The following is a 9,544-nucleotide window of genomic DNA, read 5'->3' on the forward strand; positions in this document are numbered from 1 at the left end:
TGTGACCTTGAAGACTTGGCAATCATTCGAGGAACATGAAGCGTGAAGACTTTTGTTTTTCGTAGTTTCATTTTCTCTTTCTTGAGTCATAGGAAACACCGTACTGTTAAAGGGGGTCGAGGAAATACTAAGGAAAAATTTCCATGTGATGCTCAACTCAAAATCCTACACCTACCAATCCCTTCGAGTGAAGCCATTGGAAATCTCATACAGTTCGGTCAAATTTCTTCAGTAACAGAGACGAAGTTCTTCTGGTTGCTGAGGAATTTGTTCTGACTGAGGAGTTAGGAATTCGCCAGTGCGGATTGCCTATACAGTGAGGAACATGATAGCCCTGAGGAATTTGAGAGTCAAAATTCCGACCGTTGCTGTGCTATGCGCCAACTGTCCCAAAATATCTACCCACCTAGCGGTCATATCATTGAAGGGCATTTATGTCTTATCATGACGGGCTGCTCCCTAGGCTATAAATAGCCGCCGCTACAACCACTAGCTGGTTGGCTGCTCCGAGAGAAACTGACACTTGTCATTTGAGAGCATCCCACCCTCTGAGGACTTTGAGAGAAAATCATCAAGTGAGGAAAACCCAAACCCAACACACCTACAACCCAAAGTGATTGAGCATCACTGAAGAGATTGATCCTGCGTGGATATGACGCTTGTTACCTTTGAAGATTGTGCTTCTTCCAGACGGTTAGGCATCATGGTCTAGAGCATCCAATAGGAATTGTGGATCGCCGAGTGACCTAGTCTGTGAAGGTTTGGAAGTCACCTGAAGACTTACCACGAGTGATTGGGCGAGGTCTGTGTGACCTTAGCTCAAGGAGAATACGGTGAGGACTGTGTGTCCTCGAGTTTAAATACTCAGCTGCTCCAACCAGACGTACAACCGAGACATCAGTTGGAACTGGTCTACCAAATCATTATCTTCACGGAGCTTACTGGTTCTATTTCCTCAACTCTTTCATTTCCTCATTTTTGTTGTGGTGTGCTTGTTCATATCTGTTTGAAGACTTTGACCGAAGACTTTCTCAATTTCCTCAGTTTAATTTCTTTAGTCTGTTGGTCTTCATCCTATGTTATCCTGTGTTTCCGTTTTATGTACTCTATGCTTGTCTTCATTTCATCATGGTGACTATGCTTGTGTTATGTTATGTTTACTTTTGAGTACTTATTTCGCTGCAAGTAGTTCTTCGCTAAGGAATTTCCTCACCAGCAAATTCCTCAATGGAGAATTCATAAAAATTGCCTATTCACCCCCCTCTAGTCGATATAACGCACTTTCAATTGGTATCAGAGCAAGGTACTCCCTTGTTCTGTGTGATTTTGGTTTAATCGCATGGAGTTTTAGTTATGTCGACTGCAAGAATGAGGAATGTTTCCTGCCCCATCTTTGACGGTCATGAGTATCCTCGGTGGAAGGCCATGATGAAGAAGCGACTCATGGCTATGGACAGTGAACTGTGGACCGTCACTGAGATTGGTCTTACCGATCTATGCAAGATGGCGAAGGCTGATGACATTCGCAAGTACACTCTACTCAACCTCACAGTGAAGGATGTCATCTGCTCCTGTTTGTCCTGAAATCAGTTCAAGAACATCATGCATCTCAATCACGCGAAGCTAATCTGGGACCGGCTCTCTGAGGTCTACGAAGGTCATCATACTCGTCATGATCCTTGGTTTGAGGATTACAAGGATTCTCTCAAGGAGATGACTTTCGCACCCGAATCGTCATCCTCTTCACCGTGCCTTATGGCAGAGGGTGCCAAGGTAACTGAATGCTACCTTTCCGAATCTAGTGATGATGAATCAGGTGATGAATTTGGCCCCAGCTATGTCAAACTTGCTTCCCTTGCCACTAAACAACAAAGAGCTTTGGAAAAAGTTCAATACATGCTAAATAAGAGCGATGATATGTTGGGTGAAGAAATGGATCAGTCAAAAGCTTTGGCTGAGAGTCCTTAGAGACTTCAGTCCAAGTTTGACAACCTTCAAGATCATCATAACACTCTCTTATCTGATCACGAGAAGCTTTCTTATGAATTTCTTCAAAGAAAGCAAGATCTTGAGAAGCTAAGAGTGGATTATGAAGATCTTCAGAAGGAGCGCGATTCATTACTTGCTCAACAAATCAGCGCTACCCAGGAAGAATTTGTTCCTCCATGTTTGAAGTGCATTGAACGTGAAACTGCTAATTCTTCACCTGAATGTTCAAATGCTTCTAATGCTACAAATTCTTCACCTGTCTCTGCTGTCACTAATTCCTCATCTAAGGACATTGTTAGTATAACTAATGATGCAGGGCTAAAGGAATTGTACATGACAGGCATGTACAAAAGCCTCAAAGGGCATCAGACTCTTTGTGACGTTCTTAAAAAGCAGATCCTCAATAGAAACCCTAGGAAAGAGGGTATTGCCTTTGAGAGGAAACTCAATGCTGACGGAACATATTGGAGGCCTGAGCAGTACCCCAAAACCTCATGGGTTGCTGCAAAGGGACCTCCAGTTGATCCATCTAATTTATCTGGCTTTACATGTGAATCTCCTCATTCTTCTGATGAGTCATTTGACTCCAACTATAAACTGTTCAAAAATCAGGATGGTGAAGTATTTGCTACATATGTTGGCACTAACTGCAGGAACGGTTCCCCTATGAAGAAAGTCCGGGTTCCCAAAAGTTGCCCTGAAAGTCTTCAGGTGAATGTTCTCATGACACCACCTGTGAAGAATAGGAACTCCAGATTAAATTCTTCATATGGACCAAATTCTTCATATGGATCCAAGTCCTCATACAGACAAAATTCATCACATGGATCAAATTCCTCAAAAGGATCAAAGTCCTCATATGATAATCATCGTGCTAACCCCTCTGTTTCACAGGGTAGAGCTAAGGGCTATGAATATGAGCATTATTCTTCTAACATTATGTTCATAAGTCCTCGAAGAATTTCTCTGCTTATTCATATGCTTATCCTAACCCCTCTTATGTGAAATGAAGTGGACTGACTTCTATGCCACCTTTCTCATATGGTGCTCGCAGAGTGATGAATTCTTTGCCACCCCTTCAGATGTGGGTGGTGAAGAAAAAAAACTAATCTCTTATGCAGGGTCAGGTCTCCAGACATGCTTAAAACGTCTGAAGAATTTGCTGGAGACCTGAACATTGTCTGAAAGGACGCAGGCTAATCATGATGAAATGAACTTTCATTTCACACGTCCTCATACTGTTTATCTGTTCTATTGTTTTATGAAATTGATCTGATGATATTGATGCCATATTCTTCACTAATGAAGTATATGAGTTCGTAAGTTGCACTAATTCATCTGCAGGATGATCAACCCAAAGCCAATGAGTGGGTCCTCGATGGTGGATGTACGAATCACATGACTAGTGACAAGAATCTATTGATGGATGCGCCTTTATCACCATCACATCTGAAGCATATCATCTTCGCTGACAAAGGCAAAAGTCAGGTATTGGGTCTAGGTAAGGTCGCGATCTCAAAGGATCGACACATGGACAAAGTCATGCTTGTCGAGTCCTTAGTATACAACCTCATGTCTGTCTCAATGCTTTGTGATGTCGATATGGTTGTTGTCTTTGGCAAATATCGTTGTGTTGTGATCATGGAAGCTGACAATTCCAAAGTCTTCGAAGGCTTTAGGAGAGGAGACTTGTACATTGTTGATTTATCTACAGGACCACAACCGGCCGTATGCCTACTTGCAAAAGCTTCAGAAGGCTGGCTATGGCATCGATGACTTGGTCATGCTGGCATGAGGAATTTGCACACGCTTGCGAAGAAGAAGCATGTCATTGGCATTGAGAATGTCAAATTCCTCAAGGATCACTTATGCGGAGCCTGTGAAGCTGGAAAGATGACAAAGGCCAAGCATCCAGCAAAGATTATCATGATCACCACTCAACCATTTGAATTGCTTCACATGGATCTCTTTGGTCCTAATCATTATTCTGCTGTTACAAATGATGCATCTCTATATGGCTTTGTTATTGTTGATGATTATTCTTGTTACACATGGGTGCACATTGTCACTTACAGACATGAGGTGCAGGAAGTCTTCAAACGATTTTCCTCGAGGGCTTCAACCAACTTTGGTATGAAGATCAAGCACATCAGAAGTGACAATGGGACTGAGTTCAAGAATTCTGGTCTTGATGACTATCTTGATGAACTTGGTATTACTCATGAGTTACCTGCTCCTTATACTCCTCAGCAGAATGGCGTCGTGGAGTGCAAGAACAGAACTCTTGTTGAGATGGCTCGCACTATGCTTGATGAATACAAGACGCCTCATCGTTTCTGGATTGAGGCAATTGATACTGCATGCCACATCATCAATAGAGTATATCTTCACAAATTCTTCAAGAAGACTGCTTATGAACTCCTCACCGACAAGAAACCTAATGTGAGTTACTTAAAAGTCTTCGGTGCTAAATGTTGGATTAGAGATCCTCATCACAATTCTAAATTTGCACAGAAAGAACATGAGGGTTTTACGCTTGGTTACGGAAAGGACTGGCACACCTACAAAGTCTTCAACAACGTTCTTCACAAGGTTGTTGAAACTGTAGATGTGCAATTCAATGAAACTAATGGCTCGCAAAGAGAGCACCTACCTTCTGTGTTAGATGAACCAGCATCCGAGGAATCTATCAAGTTCAAGGCTACTGAGGATGTCATTCCTACTGAAGAATCTGCTGAAAAATTCATTCCAGAACGTGAAGAACGTCGAGCTGACGCACCTGAAGCAAATGGTGCTGAGGAAAATGCTCCTGAAGAAAATGCGGATCAAATTCCTCAAAGACAACCCGCTCATCCTTGCATTGCAAACGAAGTGCAAATTGAGAAGATCATCGATGACATTGAAGCACCAGGTCCTCTCACACGCTCAAAAGCTTCACATTTGTCTAACTTTTGTGAGCACTTTGCTTTTGTCTCTATCACAGAGCCCACTAAGGTAGATGAAGCATTTCTGGAGCCTGAGTGGATTCAAGCTATGCAAGAAGAATTACATCAGTTCGAGCTCAACAACATCTGGGAACTGGTCAAACGTCTAGATCCTCGCAAGCACAACATTATTGGCACAAAGTGGATCTACCGCAACAAGCAAGATGAAAATGGCCTTGTGGTGTGGAATAAGGCATGGCTTGTAGCTCAAGGCTACACACAGGTTGAAGGAATTGACTTCGATGAAACTTTTGCACCTGTTGCTAGACTTGAGGCTATTCGCATATTACTTGCTTATGCTAACCATCATGATATTATCTTACAACAAATGGATGTGAAAAGTGCATTCCTCAATGGTAAGCTTGAGGAAGAAGTATATGTTGCTCAACCCCCAGGTTTTGAAGATCCAAAGCATCCTGACAAAGTCTTCAGACTCAATAAGGCCCTGTATGGCCTCAAGCAGGCCCCTCGGGCGTGGTATGATACTTTGAAGGAATTCCTCATGAAGAAAGGCTTCAAACCCGGTTCACTCGACCCAACTCTTTTCACTAAACCTTATGATGGTGAATTGTTTCTGTACCAAATTTATGTTGATGATATCATTTTTGGCTGTACTGACCAACGATACAGTGATGAATTTGCCTATATGATGAGTGAAGAATATCAAATGTCTATGATGGGAGAATTGAAATTCTTTTTAGGTCTTCAAATTCGTCAACAGCGCAATGGCATATTCACATCTTAGGAGAAATACCTCAAGGACGTATTGAGGAAATTCGACATGCAAGATTGCAAAGGGGTCAAAATTCCAATGCCCACAAATGGCCATCTATGCACTAATGAAAATGGTAAATACTTTGATAAAAAGGTATACCGCTCCATGATTGGCTCTTTATTGTACCTATGTGCATCTAGGCCGAATATTATGCTTAGTGTTTGCATGTGTGCCTGATTTCAAGCTACACCGAAGGAATCACACCATAAGGTTGTGAAGCATATTCTTCGATATCTAGCTCACACACCAACACTTGGATTATGGTATCCCAAGGTGTCGGTGTCAAAACCGACGGATCTCGGGTAGGGGGTCCCGAACTGTGCGTCTAGGCGGATGGTAACAAGAGACAAGGGACATGATGTTTTTACCCAGGTTCGGGCCCTCTCGATGGAGGTAAAACCCTACTCCTGCTTGATTAATATTGATGATATGGGTAGTACAAGAGTAGATCTACCACGAGATCGGAGTGGCTAAACCCTAGAAGCTAGCCTATGGTATGATTGTTTTTCGTCCTACGGACTAAAACTCTCCGGTTTATATAGACAGCGGAGAGGGCTAGGGTTACACAGAGTCGGTTACAATGGGAGGAGATCTTCATATCGTATTGCCAAGCTTGCCTTCCACGCCAAGGAAAGTCCCATCCGAACACGGGACAGAGTCTTCAATCTTGTATCTTCATAGTCCAGGAGTCCGGCCAAAGGTCTTAGTCCGGCCATCCGGACACCCCCTAATCCAGGACTCCCTCAGTAGCCCCCGAACCAGGCTTCAATGACGACGAGTCCGGCATGCAAGTTGTCTTCGGCATTGCAAGGCGGGTTCTCCTGCAAATTCTCTATATCCGTTGAATAGTGTCCGGCTTCTAGTGTGTGCTGTCCTCCTCGGCTTCTATGCCCCATAATGACCATCTTCCACGCGTCAAACGAATGCGAAAAGCCAGGGGGTTTTCTTTTCACTTACCCCCCCGGTTGAGGTAATGAGCCGCCCATAAAAGAGACGGGGATTTAGATCCAATTCGCACCATCTTCCCTCCGCGAGTCTTCATCAGAGCGCCTTTGACAGAGATCCATTCCATCATGGCCAGTCGGTGCCGCTCCTCCTCTCTCCCCTCCAGCCCTCGGCCCGGAGATTGGGGGTGGTGTTCCGTCCCGCATAGCAAGTTAGTAGTGCTTCAGTCCAAGGGGCTTCTCCCCCCAGCATATATGGTCCCAGTTCGAGCCGGGATTGCTTCCTATAGCGGCGGAGAGCAGGCGGAGGGCATTCCCAATCCCTCTCAAGGAGAGCGGGTATGCTTAGTCCCTTATTTGATGACAGGACTAGGATTTCCAATTCATCCATTTCTCCGAGGGTTGCTGGAGTTCTACGGCCTCCAGCTACATAACCTCACGCCTGCCTCCATTTTGCACATCGCGGGCTTCGTGGCCCTCTGCGAGCTGTTCTTGGGTGTTGAGGCCCATTTCGCGTTGTGGAAGAGGTTGTTTTGCCTTGTGCCCCGTTCTCAGGAGGGGTCTATTTATCAGGTGGGCGGAGCCGAACTATGGCGCATCGCCGGGACCGGATATCTATCCGGCACCCCAAAGAGGGCGTCCGAAGACTGGCCCTCAGAGTGGTTTTATATAGATGACGTCCCCCTGCCGGACCCTGTACGGATCGGCCTCCCCGAGTTCAATAATGCCCCATTGAAGAAGCGCCTGAGTTGGCGCCCACGGAACCCTCAGAGGGAAGCTGACAGGGACGTCCTGTACCTAATGAGCCGGATAAGGTTGTTGGCTCATTCCTGGCCATATGCATTACGCGAGGGGTGCAACCGCTTCAATACAGAGGCCACCCCATGTGGGATTTCAACGGGGAGGATGACGCTACCTGGTGCGGTCGCAAGGGGCCAGACTCGGCCGCCACTTTAACGAGAATCTCATCCGCTTTGTACAAGGGGGAAGAGGAAGAATTCCTCCGTATCAACCCGGAACGCGGACTCTCCATGTACAATCCTCCTAGTTGGGTGAGCGGACACTTTCACTTGCCTATCCATTTTTTAAATTCCCGTAGTTGAGTACTTAGACTAGTAATGTTTAAACGCAGGAGCTGCGCCAGGCTCTGAAGGAAATAAACAGCCCTGCCCCACAACCCGAGGACCTGGAACGGTCCCTCGATCTGGACTCCCAAGAAGATCCGGATTTATGCGTGGAGTTGATTGATGGAGTATTTCATCAATTGAGCAAGGATAACTCCTTAGTGGCAATCACGGCCGACTATCCCGGACTACTTCCAGCCTCCAAGGTAACTAAGACCGAAGTCCCAGTATTCTCATGCTTTATCTTGCATGCCGTGTACTAACAGCGTTTCGCAGGGTAAATCCTTGAGACGGAAGGCCGAGCCCACGGTGGGCAGCCAACAAGGGCCGCTGAAGCCAGGCGGGCCAAAAAGAAGTGTGGACCAGATCGAGATTCCGGCGCAACGGTATGGCGTGCGAATTTAAAGCCTAGGATTTATGCCCTTGAGTCTTACTAATGCTCATGATTTTCTTAGAAAGAAGAGAGCCCGCCGGACTATGTCCGCCAACCAAGGTTCGAGGCCGGGTCCGAAAGCGGAGGCGGACACGGGACGCGCCTCAGGCGCTCCTCCGACAAAGGGCGCTGACGGGCTATCTGCCACCAATTCAGAGGTGGAGAGTGCCCTGAACCACAGGCGTCGCCGGACTGTTCTTCGTGACACGTGTTTTCCCCCGGAGGCGTTGGACGCCTTTAATACAGGAGATGCGTATCTCCGTGCTGCTCAAAATGGTCTAGCTAGAGCCAGGGAGCAGTATGTGAAAGACATACAGGTGAGGAGAATTGAAGGTTATATATGTCAGTAGCCCCCGAGACTTGAAATAGTGAAGATAACTGTTTGAAGGATCATGTGCTATGAAGTGTCTTACAAAGAAGAATACGCAATTGTCCCAGGAGCTCGAAGAGTGCAAGGCCCAGCTCGAGGCCGCATTGGCCACTTCAGAAAATGTCAAGGGGACGCCCGCAAGTAATATATGCTTCAAAAGGTACTTCCGTTTTGAAATGCGGCAGGCGTGCAACCCTGACGATAATAATGCAGATGAGGCCGGAGTGAATCCGGACAAGCAACAACTCCTACGCCAACTAAAGGCTGGCGAGAGCGTGCTGACGAGGGTGAGGCAAGAGAAGAACAAGCTTCAAGACGCCAGTACCCAGCTAGGCGAGGAACTGAAAGATGTTCGTATTCAGCTGTCTTCTGCTGTGAAGGAGAATCGACGACTTCGACGCGGCATTTTTAGTAAGTGCATGAACGAATCTTCAAAAAAAGAATTCGGCGAGGAAGTCGATTGACAGAGCTATGTCTGTAGGTCTGCTGACGGGTCGTCCTGCGGAGGAAATGCCCGGTTCAATGGGAGACCTTCTTCCCGAGCTGTTGCAACTACACGAACGAGTTCGGCAGGCAATGCAAAGCGTCATTCAGGCTATGTGGCCATCCCACTCCGTGCCCGAAGGCCTTGAGGAGCTTACAAAGAAGCTGGAGGGAGTGCGGCAGCGCTTCCGGTTGTGGAAGATATCGGCTTGCCGTCAAGGTGCCAGGGAGGCCTGGGCCATGGTGAAGACTCGGTACACGAAGGCTGACCCAAACCACATGGCCGAGGTCGGCCCTATAGGTCCGGACAGAAAGGAGATCCCGGTCAGCTTAGCATATGGCCAGGTGGAGCTGGTTGCAAAGTATTCCCAACAGGACTGTAAATTAGACCGCCTGTTGGATGGTATTGAAGAGGAATATGCCGAGTCGGATTGACTCTGTA

Source organism: Triticum aestivum, chromosome 1B (genome assembly GCF_018294505.1).
Source record: "Triticum aestivum cultivar Chinese Spring chromosome 1B, IWGSC CS RefSeq v2.1, whole genome shotgun sequence".
Classification (NCBI taxonomy): Eukaryota; Viridiplantae; Streptophyta; class Magnoliopsida; order Poales; family Poaceae; genus Triticum; species Triticum aestivum.